Source organism: Cynocephalus volans, chromosome 1 (genome assembly GCF_027409185.1).
Source record: "Cynocephalus volans isolate mCynVol1 chromosome 1, mCynVol1.pri, whole genome shotgun sequence".
NCBI classification, from domain to species: Eukaryota; Metazoa; Chordata; class Mammalia; order Dermoptera; family Cynocephalidae; genus Cynocephalus; species Cynocephalus volans.
In genome coordinates, this window is record NC_084460.1 from 83,010,250 (window position 1) to 83,023,797 (window position 13,548).

Here is a 13,548-nt window from a genome sequence, read left to right on the forward strand (position 1 = left end):
AGGGAGTACTGGGTTTGTTTCCCGAAAAATAACTAGCACTGCCATAAAAACCCAAGAAAAATCAAAATCCAGTAGTATAATAAAAATGGCATTCATGAAGAGAAATCAAACAAACAAAAACGCTATCTAAAACCTAAGGAACCAACAAATACAAAAAACAAACAGTAAATAAGAGAGCAAGGAACAAAAGACACCTAAGACAACCAAACAACCAATAAAATGCTAGGAATAAATCAACACCTTTCAATAACAACTCTTAATGTAAAAGGTTTAAATTCCGCAATCAAAAGACACAGACTGGCTGACTGGATTAAAAAGGAGGACCCAACTATATGCTGCCTTCAAGAGACCCACCTCACCCATAAAGATTCACATAGACTATGAGTGAAAGGATGGAAAAAGATTTACCATGCAAGCAGAAAAGAAAAACGAGCTGGAGTAGCTATTCTTATATCTGATAAAATAGACTTTAAACTAAAAACCATAAAAAGAGAAAATGAGGGACACTACATAATGATAAAAGGACTGATGCATCAAGAAGACATAACAATCATAAATATGTATGCACCCAATGTTGGAGCAGCCAGATTTATAAAACAAACTCTATTAGACCTAAAGAAGGAAATAGACACTAATACCATAATAGCAGGGGACCTGAAAACCCCACTGTCAATATGGGACAGATCATCTAGGCAGAGATCTAGAATCAGCAGAGAAACATAAGATCTAAACAATACTCTAGACCAATTGGACTTGGCAGATATCTACAGAACATTCCATCCAACAACCTCAGAATTTTCATTCTTCTCATCAGCACATGGATCATTCTCCAGGATAGATCACATATTAGGTCACAAATCAAGTCTCAACAAATTCAAAAAAATTGGAATTATCCCATGTATTTTCTCAGACCACAATAGATTAAAACTAGAAATCAATAACAAATGAAACTCTGGAAACTATACAAAAACATGGAAATTAAACAACATTCTACTTAATGACATATGGGTCCAAGAAGAAATCAAGTAGGAAATCAAAAAATTTATTGAAACTAATGAAAATAATGATACATCATATCAAAACCTGTGGGATACTGCAAAAGCAGTATTAAGGGGGAAATTTATTGCATTAAATGCTCACCTCAGAAGAATGGAAAGATGGCAAGTGAACAACCTAACACTTCACCTTAAAGAACTAGAAAAACAAGAACAATCTAAACCTAAAGTTAGCAGATGGAAAGAAATCATTAAGATCAGAGCAGAACTTAATGAAATTGAAACCCAAAAACAATACAAAAGGTCAATGAATCAAAAAGTTGGTTTTTTGAAAAGATAAATAAAATTGAAAAACCATTAGCATGGCTAACAAAAAAAGAAGAGAGAAGATTCAAATAACAAAAATTAGAAATGAGAAAGGCGATATTACAACTGATTCATCTGAAATACAAGGAATCATTTGAGACTACTATAAACAACTATATGCCAACAAATTTGATAATCTGGAGGAAATGGATAAATTTCTGGATACACACAAGCTCCCAAAACTGAACCATGAAGATGTAGAAAATTTGAACAGACCAATAACAATAAAGGAGATTGAAGCTGTTATCAGAAGGCTCCCAACAAAGAAAAGCCCAGGACCAGATGGATTCACAGCAGAATTTTACCAAACATTCAAAGAGGAATTGACACCAATTCTTTACAAACTATTCCAAAAGATTGAAAGACGCAAATCTCCCGAACTCTTTCTATGAAGCAAACATCATCCTGATACCAAAACCATGTAAAGATATAACCAAAAAAGAAAACTACAGGCCAATATCCTCGATGAATATAGATGCAAAAATCCTCACTAAAATACTAGCAAACAGAATACAGCAACACATACATAAAATTATTCACCACGATCAAGTGGGATTCATCCCAGGGATGCAAGGTTGGTTCAACATACACAAATCAATAAATGTGATACACCATATTAATAAAGTCAAACACAAGGACCATATGATCATCTCTATAGATGCTGAAAAAGCATTTGATAAAGTTCAGCACTCATTCATGACAAAGACATTCTATAAGTTAGTTATAGAGGGAAAGTATCTCAACATAATTAAAGCCATATATGACAAACCCACTGGCAATATCATCCTGAATGGGGAAAAGTTGAAAGCTTTCCCTTTAAGAACTGGAACTAGACAAGGATGCCCACTCTCACCACTCCTATTCAACATAGTGTTGGAAGTACTAGCCAGAGCAATCAGAGAAGAGAAGGAAATAAAGGGCATCCAGATTGGAAAAGATGAAGTCAAACTGTCCCTGTTTGCAGATAACATGATCCTATATATCGAACAGCCTAAAACCTCTACAAAAAAACTCTTGGAATTGATAAATGATTTCAGCAGAGTAGCAGGATACAAAATCAACACACAAAAATGAGTAGCATTTCTTTTCTCCAATAGTGAACAGGCAGAACGAGAAATCAAGAAAGCCTGCCCATTTACAATAGCCACCAAAAAAATAAAATTCTTAGGAATTGAGTTAGCCAAGGAGGTGAAAAATCTCTATAATGATAACTACAAACCACTGGTGAGAGAAATTAGAGAGGATACTAGAAGATGGAAAGATATCCCATGCTCTTGGATTGGAAGAATCAACATAGTGAAAATGTCCATACTACCCAAAGTGATATACAAATTCAATGCAATCCCCATCAAAATTTCAAAGACATTTTTCTCAGAAATGGAAAGAACTATCCAGACATTTTTATGGAATAATAAAAGACCACGCATAGCCAAAGCAATGCTGAACAAAAAAAATAAAGCTGGAAGCATAACACTACCTGACTTTAAGCTATACTACAAAGCTATAATAACCAAAACAGTATGGTACTGGCATAAAAACAGACACACTGATCAATGGAATAGAATAGAGAATCCAGAAATCAACCCACACACTTACTGCCATCTGATCTTTGACAAAGGCACCAAGCCTATTCACTGGGGAAGGGACTGCCTCTTCAGCAAATGGTGCTGGGATAACTGGATATCCATATGCAGGAGAATGAAACTAGATCCATACCTCTCACCATATACTAAAATCAACTCAAAATGGATTAAGGATTTAAATATACACCCTGAAACAATAAAACTTCTTAAAGAAAACATAGGAGAAACACTTCAGGAAATAGGACTGGGCACAGACTTCATGAATACGACCCCAAAAGCATGGGCAACCAAAGGAAAAATAAACAAATGGGATTATATCAAACTAAAGAGCTTCTGCAGAGCAAAAGAAACAATTAACAGAGTTAAAAGACAACCAACAGAGTGGGAGAAAATATTTGCAAAATATACATCTGACAAAGGATTAATATCCAGAATATATAAGGAACTCAAACAACTTTACAAGAAAAAACAAGCAACCCATTTAAAAAATGGGCAAAAGAGCTAAGTAGGCATTTCTCTAAGGAAGATATACAAATGGCCAACAGACATATGAAAAAATGCTCTACATCACTCACCATCTGGGAAATGCATATCAAAACCACACTGAGATACCATCTAACCCCAGTTAGGATGGCTAAAATCCAAAAGACCCTGAACGATAAATGCTGGCGAGGTTGCGGAGAAAAAGGAACTCTCATACATTGTTGGTGGGACTGCAAAATGGTGCAGCCTCTATGGAAAATGGTATGGAGGTTCCTCAAACAATTGCAGATAGATCTACCATATGACCCAGCTATCCCACTGCTGGGAATATACCCAGAGGAATGGAAATCATCAAGTCGTAGGTATATCTGTTCCCCAATGTTCATCGCAGCACTCTTTACAATAGCCAAGAGTTGGAACCAGCCCAAATATCCATCATCAGATGAGTGGATATGGAAAATGTGGTACATCTACATAATGGAATACTACTCAGCTATAAAAACGAATGAAATACTACCATTTGCAACAACATGGATGGACCTTGAGAGAATTATATTAAGTGAAACAAGTCAGGCACAGAAAGAGAAATACCACATGTTCTCACTTATTGGTGGGAGCTAAAAATTAATATATAATTCACACACACACACACACACACACACACACACACACAAAACCGGGGGGGTGGGAAGAAGATATAACAACCACAATTACTTGAAGTTGATACGACAAGCAAACATAAAGGACATTGTTGGGTGGGAGGGAGGGGAGGGAAGAGGAAGGGAGATTTCGGTGATGGGCCCCAATAATCAATCACATTGTATATTGGCAAAATAAAAATTAAAAAATAAAAAAAATAAAAAAAAGTAAATGTCAAGATATTAAAATAAATAAATAAATAAATAAAAATAAAATAAAATGTGAGCTTTGTCCTCAATAAAAGGAATTTCAAAGTCAAGAAAGGCTGAGGAAGAACTTTTTTTTGAAATATAGAGTCCTTTCTAGTACAGTTTTTCTTGCTTCATCTGTAAGGTTGGATGATTTTTGTCTATAATATTTCTTCAAATAAATAAGGTACAAAAAGTGAGAGAAAGTCCAAGTTGATAAGAAATTCATCAGTTAACTCTGAGATGGTCATACTATTGAAAGAATTTTCTGGTCATTCCCTGACATAAGCTGGAGAAGTCTTCACTTGACCACTTTAGAAACATCCAAAGAATGTAAAATTGGTGCCTCTGAAAATTTTTCAGATCTCTTTAGCTTCATTTTATTTGTCTATTTGGAAGGGTGCTCATTCATTTTTTTTTTAGTGTGCTTTCTGGCAATACTGCAATAGTATATGTGCTACCTAGTTAGAAACATGGTTCCTTCCCACCACCTTCGCCCCAAGAGTATTGGGAGAGACTATTAATTAAATAAAGAAGTAGGGCTGGCCAGTTATCTCAGTTGGTTAGAGCGCAGCCTTATAACACCAAGGTCACGCGTTCAGGTCCCTGTACTGGCTAGCTGCCCCCTGCAACACCCGACCCCCCAAAGTAGCAAATTTGGAAAATAGAATATACTAAACATCTGAAATATTTAAGAAAGTTGTTTTTAAAAATGACTCTATTATGTCTATAAAACTTGACCCATATTCTCTTTGATAAAATAAAAAAGGAAATACTTGGTTGAACACAGTATCAGAGTTCATGTTTTTATGACTGCATATCTCAAAATGAAGATATAAATTCTTTAAGTTTGTTCCAGGGATTTGTCAGTTTCCATGTGACTGATTTATTCTTCTAAATAAGGACAAATATATTGAGTTAAAGGTTTGTATCAAACCTATGTCCTAAATAAAATAAAGCAGTCTGGGTGTCACATGGGTATGATGCAGAAAATCACTTATGCAAATAAGTCAGGATTCCAAGTGTATCCGATGTCTATGTTTGTGTATGTTATATATTAAATCATGGGTTTGCATTTCATAAATCTAAGCCCTTGAATTTGTTCTAAAATTTTGATATTTTAATGACCCATTCAGATCTTTTTTCATAATTTCTAGACTATTCAAACCCTCTACTTCTCTACTTCTGCCACTCCTCAGTATGCTCATACCCTAGGCCTCATCATCCCTGGAAATAGTACTAGGGTACCTCAAAAAGTTTGTGGAAAATAGAATCGAGAGATACTACAAACCTTTCCATGAACTTTCTGAAGAACCCTCGTATTTCACCCCTATTTTTTTTCTTTGGTCACAGCATTTTCTCCCACAACCTCCTCCACTTATCCACCCTTCACAATGGTTCTTCCTTCCATTCCATCCTGGCTCTCATCCATGCGCGTGTGGCCAGCCTGCTCCAGCCTCTTGTCTCCCACTGTTCAGTTGAGGCCCTTAGATGGAGCCTTGTCTGGGCCAGACCTGGTCCTTGAAAACATGTTTTAGAAAGGTGAACAGCTTTATTTCATTGTGATGTCCTTCCCCTAACACCTCCTTCTTCTTCCAGCCTGTTGGCCCACCATTTCAGAGTCCTTTGCTTTCCAGCAGCGTGTTCCAGAAATAGAGAGCACAGGGAGGGCCTACCATACAACTGACCACCTCTGCTCAAAGTGGCCACATCACTCCACTCACATTCTAGTGGCCAGTAGAACTTCAAGGGAGGCAGAAAAATGTAGAGGTACACAGAGACATTGATGTGCATTAACAGTTTCTTTAACGTCAGCCTTGTAGGGTGGTTTTGAATTTAAATATCATAACATTTGTAGAGTATTTAGCTCAGTGCTTGGTAGATAGTTTGGTCAATAATTGTTAAATTGCTTGGTATTCCAGTTGCTTTTCTCATGGTAAGCTGATGAATTAGCATTCCACTCATATTTCTGTATGTTTGGTTGGTGAAAGACAAATCAAGCAGGTTGGTCTACACTCAGAGTACTGAAAAAATCACATTTCTGTATAAACAGTGACCAAAGCCTAGAAATACCACTCTGTGGAGTCACCTCTTGGGGCACTTCAGTCAGCTCTGAGATGAATTTGCTTGGTCACAATGAGTGTCTTTCGTGGAATTGCAACAGGTTCTATAATACGTTATTATTTTTTTTTAACCCCCTTCTGATCATAGCTGGACTCTCAGTATTAAGAGCCAGGGGTTAGAGTATCTACTTATAGATATAGAGTTTTTGGGTCATCCTTAGTTATTTCTGGTAGGCTCCTTTGTTCTATTCCCCACAGCAGTTCCTGAACTTTCTGTAGGATGCCTGCTGTGGAATTTCCTCTGAGTTTATTTAGCCTGAAGGGTGTTTGCCTGGAGGTCCTGTCATTCACTCCCTTACCACCCACACTTCAGCCAGTTTAAACCCTAATCCTGACTCATACTGGAATGTGTCACCCTTTCTAACCATTCCATACCTTCTGATCATTCTAATCCCTCTGTCTCTTTGCTTCCCAGATCAGGGCATATCTTCCTCAACATCAGTTTCACTCAGTGCTGAGAAATAAAAGCCATTCTTTTTATTTTGAAACAAACATAAATATATTAGGCAATAGAATGTAAAACCCTCTTGAATTGTGAATCTAGAACGACAAGAAATTTTTTTCCATAAATTGGGTGGAACTCTTGCCTTGTTTCTAGTTTGGTTTCTTTTGCCATTTTGGATTTACCAGGGGAAGAGCTGAAGGGTCACCACTTCTCTCACTTGCTCACCTGGTTAACCTGGACTTGTTCTCACTGAGTCTAATACAGATCCTGAACCGGCACAGCCATTCCTGACGTCCTTTGGCTGGTGGAGATGCCTTTTTTTAATTCTCACAGCCGTGCGTGGCTCTCTTATGGACCTTGTTTATGTTTTCCTTATTATTTAGTTATTTGCCAAACACATGTAGTGCTTACTAAGGGCAAGGCAATCAAAGTGACAAACATATTTTAATCCTCACAGCAGCCATGTGAGGGAGGTACTCGTTTGTGTGTGTATGTATGTATATGTATGTATGTAGGTATTATATTTCTGTGTGTGTATGTGTATATATGTATGCAGGTGTATGTATATATATGTGTGTGTGTGTCTATATGAGAGGCCTTCAAAAAGTTCTTGGAAAGATTTGTATTATCTTTCAACTCTATTTTTCCACAAACTTCTTGAAGTACCCCCACGCATGCATGGGGAAGTGTGTGTGTGTGTGTCTGTGTGTGCTTATGGATCACCGAGGCACAGAAGTTAAATGAATTTCTCAAAGTCACATAGCCAATACAAGGCATAAGCCAGAGCCAGTTTTTGAACTCAGATATCTGACTTCTAAGCCACTATATTATGTTGCCTCTTGCTGAATTTTAGTTGCCGGTAAACTTCTTTCTTTTTCTCTTGACTATAAGGGCCTTGAGGACAATGGTTTTATTTATCTCTGTATCCTTTCAGCCTAGAATGGGGCTGGGCACACATTAACAATACAGCAAATATTGGGTCACCCTCTCCACAGAGAGGGTGTAGGTCACTAGAGTTGTGTGCCTGGGCCACGTGACTTAGTCACCCCATCACCTTCTTTATGTACATTCAGTGGCTTCTAATTTTTAGAGGAATGTTAAACTCTTTCATTTTGTGCGTAGTGGAACAAGTTGTGCAATTTTTGTACAAAACATTTTAAGACAGTTTCCTGGAATATTTTAACAATTTCTTTGAATGATTAAATGGGAATTCTAGTATTCCAATTTCCCTCTGTACCCTGTTGTTTATGATTCTAGGAAATATGGTTTAGTTGTGTCTATCTAAGGTTTGTAAATGTTCAGGGACCTTTGTGATGAGCTCTGAGATTTCATTCTGAACTACCTGTCCTAGAGCTCTGATTTCAGACAACACCAAATAATAGCTTTCGAGGCTTTAGAAGTATAAGCAGATGCCATTACCTGCAATATCAGCAGTTTTCCTTGGAATCTTTCCTAAGCCACATCTCAAGGATCAAAATTTTATATTCCCTGTGAGCTGAATCATTTTGAAAACATACTTGTTGCAAGTGATGAGTGGTTCGAAATAAATCTACTGAGTGTTAGCTCCATGTAGGAGTAATCTTCAGAGCTTAAAAAATCAAAACCATATTTTTTTTAGAAAACATCTTTCTTATGAATATCAAGCTGGGGATCGTCCTTATTTTGTTTATAATCAAAAGGAGGCTTTTGCATTACAACAAATTTTGGCTCTCTCTTGTGGTGCTTGTTTCCCCTGACCCTGCTTTATTTTACATGCATGCATACACACAGACACACACATGCTTTTGTTTGGAATATTTTGAGAAAATGTGGTCTCACTGCTGTCAGTCCCCACATCAACTTTCATTGACTTGCTAATATGGCAACCATGCTGTATAATAACTTTTACCATTACCTAACTTGCATCTGGTTTCCTTTTTCAAAAACTGAAAGGAGTTACACATGTCTTTGTATGATCAGGTAGTTAGAATTATGTCAAAATTATTCTCTCTCCCTGCTTTCCTCTTCTTTCTCCCTTTCTTCCCTCACTTCCAACTTTGGAAATAAACCATCGGTGCTTTTATAGTCAGTGAGTACCTAGAGGGAGAAAATAATTGTTTCCTCTTGAGAGCAATCTAGCAAATTCTGCAAACATACTAAGAGGTGTGAACCAGTCAAAAGGGTGAGGCAAAAGGTATCATATGGTTGAATTCAGATCCTGAAGTAGTTACTTTGGATATAAATGACTTTGCCACTAATTGTTTATGACATATTAAGGGCTATGAGCTAGAAAGATTATAAAGGACAAGAATTTAGGATAGTATATCTGAATTACATGTTGAGTATTACTTGTGGTAGGTAGACGTGTGAAAAACATAATAACTGACACAACCAAAGATCAATGCTTCACATATTCGCAATTAAAATACGTATGTTTGTGTGTGTGTATGTACATATGTATGTATATATGTATATGTATGTACATATTCATTTATTTATGGCCCTTCTTATCCTGGAAAGGATTTGAGATTACTTACCAAAATATACATGATAGGAAGAGTTAAATAAAATTTAAATGATGAATACCATAACCCTAAATGAGGGTAGGAAGATGCAGATGAAACTAGGAGTTACATAATTACATGAAATGTGTACTGTAAGGATGGATCTACTTGCTCATGTTGGCTACAAAGTCTGCTCTAAACTTCCTAGCAGCTTATATAGAGAGAAATATAGGCCCAAAACTGAGTTAGAAGGAGCAAAACCATTCCTGATCCTAAGAAGACCAGTGAGGAATTTCTCAAAAGACGATGATGTAAAATAGTAAACAAAGTCCTCAGCAATATCCCCTGAGTAAATACAGCAACAAGTGTTTATTGGGTTGTTCCATGATCCTGTGCATCCTGAGGCTGGCTTGTATTCACTCCTCCAGATATAGCTGTTTCATTTGTGGAGCTGCCTATTTATTTACCATGGCCCTCTGAGGAGGGTGGATAGCTAAATATTATTGTTTTTCTAGATTAAAATAGGCAACAATACTTTGGCAGCTGATGTACAGCCAATGTATAATCAGAAGATGTGCATATATATTTTTATCATAGAAGTAAATAGAAATTTTCTTAATGTCACTGAGTTAATATTATTACTATTAATTTTGCTGACTGTCTTTTGATGTTGTTTATTTGAATATCACTCCCATAACTTCTGGCATATGTATAAAGGAAAGAGGGCAGAGGTTAAGAGTTATTTTAGGGCCGACCCCATGGCTCACTCGGGAGAGTGCAGCGCTGGGAGCGCAGCGGTGCTCCTGCGGCGGGTTCGGATCCTATATAGGGATGGCCGGTGTGCTCACTGGCTGAACGTGGTGCGGGCGACACCAAGCCAAGGGTTACGATCCCCTTACCGGTCACACACACACACAAAAAAAGAGTTTAAAAAAAATTTTTTTTAATGTATTTTCTGTGTTTGCTTTAGACTCTTTTTTAAAAGGAATTTATTTATAAAAGTGATACATGTTCATTCTATGAGGTTTTGAAAATACAGGAACAGACAAATGGCCTAAATCTCACCACCCAGAAATAACTTTGGCATGGTATATAGTATATGGTGTAACAATGGCTTAATTTTTTAATGTTATGAGTGTTACCTAATGACAGCTATAGAAACTAGCATTATAATTTCTCTACTCATGATTAAGGAAAACTATTGATTTTCTATTTACTTTGAACATACAGAATTATCCTAAGATACTGTGAAACAGGAAGAAAAATACAAAAGGAAAGCTTTGATATAAGGCCAGAGACTTGAGATAAAGTCTGACATTCACACACCCCACTACTGCCATCTTTTTGCTTTGTTTTGTTTTTATTAAACCCTATCAGGTCTCAATTCCACAAAGAAAGAATGTTCCTGAAGTGATGATGCTTCAGAAAGTGGGATGCACTATGTACATGCAAATATTATTATGCTTGTTAAACAACACTGGTGGCTTGGAAACTGGACAAGAACCCAGTGACCAGGACCCTGACCATGTGCTCTTGACCCTTTAGAACTGAAGAAAAAGAGGAGGAATAAAAGGAGAAATTAGAAGGAACACTCCAAATTGACGACCAGATGCAGTGGTCATGAAGTCAGGTATGTATTCCTGCAAGCAAGAGGCAGCCTTCTTTTCTTTGTTATCCTTCTCATCAGCATCTCCCTCTTCTTTCTTCTACTCCATTTCCAATTTCCTTTTTTTTCTTTCTCTTCCTCTTTCTTGTCTTGTTTCTCTTCATTATCTCCCTTCTGTTTTTCCTCCTCCTCCTCCTTCTTCTCCTCTGCCTTCCCCTCTGTCTTTAATTGATATGTATCCTAGATATTTTATGTTAAGACAACTAGTTAACATAGGTAAAGAAAGATAAGACACATCCCTTAGAACTGAGTTTGAATTTTGAATCCAAGTGAAAAACATAAAAATATATGACAATCTTGGCTTTAACAAGAACCGTAGCTAAAAAAAGATGTCCTTTCTTCTAGATGTTCATGCATGAGCATTATGGGGGTGGTGGGGAGATCTGTAATTCCAGCACCATGCTTGTCTTTGCCACATACATGACTGCTCTCAACAGTCCCTCTCACCCCACGGCCAGGGCTGCTGAAAATTCTGACCCTGGAATTTTAGGAGAGGAGTGGAGTTTTTCTCTCATGAACCCTACAGGCAGTCTGCTACATCACACACACACACACACACACACACACACACACACACACACACACACACGCGTATATATAAACATATATATATATGCACACATCATATATATATATATATATGGCTTTCCTGAAAGCTTGTGTGAAAAATGGAATATCAAACATACAAGCTAAGTCTAATTGCACTAACTTCAACACAGCCTTTGAAGACGTATTTCTAATGTGTCATACATGTTCTTTTATTTGTATTTTTTAGTCCACAGTAGAATATACTCTCACATGGGTTAAGTCCAATGAACATCTGAGTAAGGATTAAGAGCTACAGCTTTTGGCATGTCCACCGATTTCTGTCTTTCTCTCAGTAGTATTACTTTTATGAAACCTATATTTTTAACTAGCATCAACAATTTCCATTTTCTCATTTTCCACTACTTTTTATAAAATGTTAATGGTAAAATATAATAAAATAGTCAAATGCTTTCCACAACACCACCTACTGACAGAGATGGCTCAACTGGCCAAAGTGAACTGGCCAGAGTCTGATTGGTTTCAGACAGCTCCGCATGTCATGCTCAAAATGTTTGTATGACAAGGAAAAATTCCGAATGCAGCCTACAGCAGTTAGTTTCAGGGCCCTTATGTATAACGTATGTTTTAAAAAAGGGGGGTTATTGAAGTTGAATTTAAGAAGATAAAGGACCATGTGTATAGGATGGATAGAAAAAAAAATGGCCCAAGAGTAAAATCTAAGTAGCAACAACAGCATCAAAATGACAAGTTGTAAGCATAATGAAGACTTATTGTTTAGCATACATGTTGCTATTATTTAATTTTATTTGGGCGATGGGATGGGGTTCAATGAGATGTGAGTTGAGACAATAAGAGAAGAGAGAGGTATATGGCTGAGAGGCATTGCCATTTTAGTATATTTTCCCAGAAGCATCATTAAAACTGACAGAAAAAAGTAGTAACAATTGGCAATAAGAATAGGGAAGTCAACAGGGATGTACTCAGGCAACACTATGGAGTGCCTGTGTGTCGCAGGCACTCAGGGGATGTGGAGATGGTTGAAGTGCAGTTTTTACCCTGGAGGAGTTCCAGATGCGTTTTGTATAATACCAAGAGCACAAAAATAAAAAGTGTGAACAACCCAAATTGGATAATAAGATTTACTCTATTTGTAATATATTTTAAAAATTAGAATGGTAATAAATTTTCAGAAAATTGTCAAGTACAGCACAGGACAGAAAACTTTTAGTTTTCCTTACAATCTGAGAGTATGTTGCTGACCTGATGTCTCTTCATCTCTAAATACTTTAGTATGTATTTCCCTACCAGCACATTCTCCTACATAACCATCAGAATCAGGAAATTAACACGAATGCATTGCTAACTTCTTCCTGATCCTCAGATGCCATTTAAGTTTTGCCAATCAACCCAATTATGTACTTTATAACAAAAGGATCTGATTCAGAGGCACACATCATGTTTAGTTGTCATTTTAGTTTCCTTCAGTATGGAAGAAGTCCTTCGTCTTTCTTTGGCTTTCACAACCTTGACACTTTTCTGAGTCCAGTTATTTTGTAAAGTATCCTTTAATTTGGTGTTGTCTGATGGTTCTTCATGATTACATTCAGGTTATGCGTCTTTGATAGGTTTGATGGTTAATTTTAGTTATCAGCTTGACTAGATTAAGAGATACCTCGATAGCTGGCATGACATTATTTCTGGGTGTGTCTGTGAGGGTCTTTTTAGAGGAAATTGGCATGTGACTCTGTAGATCGAGTGGGGAAGATCTGCCCTCAGTGTGGGCAGGCAGCATCTAATCTTCTGGGGACATGGATAGAACAAAAAGGCAAAGGAAAGGCAAATTCACTCTCTTTCCTGGAGCTGGGACGCTCATCTTCTCCTGCCCTTGGACATCAGAACTCCAGGTTGTCCTGCCTTTGGACATCAGAACTTCCACCTGCAGCACCCCCCAGGTTCTCAGGGCTTTGG